Source organism: Pagrus major, chromosome 23, assembly GCF_040436345.1.
Source record: "Pagrus major chromosome 23, Pma_NU_1.0".
Taxonomy (NCBI): domain Eukaryota; kingdom Metazoa; phylum Chordata; class Actinopteri; order Spariformes; family Sparidae; genus Pagrus; species Pagrus major.
The window spans coordinates 10,134,318-10,134,917 of NC_133237.1; positions in this window are offsets into that span (position 1 = coordinate 10,134,318).

Sequence of the window (600 nt, forward strand, 5' to 3'; positions counted from 1 at the left end):
AAAGGCGGCTCCTGTTTGTCTTAATCTTTTTTTCTTTCCTCCCCCCTCTCCTCCTTCTCTTTTTAGATTCACCCTTTTATTTCCTTTATATCCCGCGAGACTTGGAGAGTCGGTGTGAGGGGTTCAACAGTCAGACAGACAGACAGACAGGCACTCGAAAGAATTAGTAATAATTAAAAAATAAATAGATAGAAAAAAGGGTTAAAAATGGGGCGTTTTTTATAAGTAGGGAGCGAGATGTGAACTTGGCTGCCTCGTCCGTGGAGTTGACAAGAGGCTCGTGGCAAAGGGCGGGAAGGTGGGAGGGCGGCACGTCACTTTCTCGCGCATCAAAAACCGGTTTTCACCAACACCACCCTCGCGCACACACACACCAGGGAGGGGGGTTTGACGACCACCGGTTGTCCCCGACTACCCGACACTGCCCTCACCCAGTCAGAGTGGAGGGAAACGGCGATGCCACATTCCGCCTCTCCGTCCCCTCCTTCCGTGCGCGAGTCCCGGGGTTAGGCAGGGCGAGCTGCGTTAGAGCCGCCACCAGTCTCCTCTTCTTATCTCCTTCCTTCCTTTCCTTCCCCTTTCCTTTCCTTCTTAACTTCT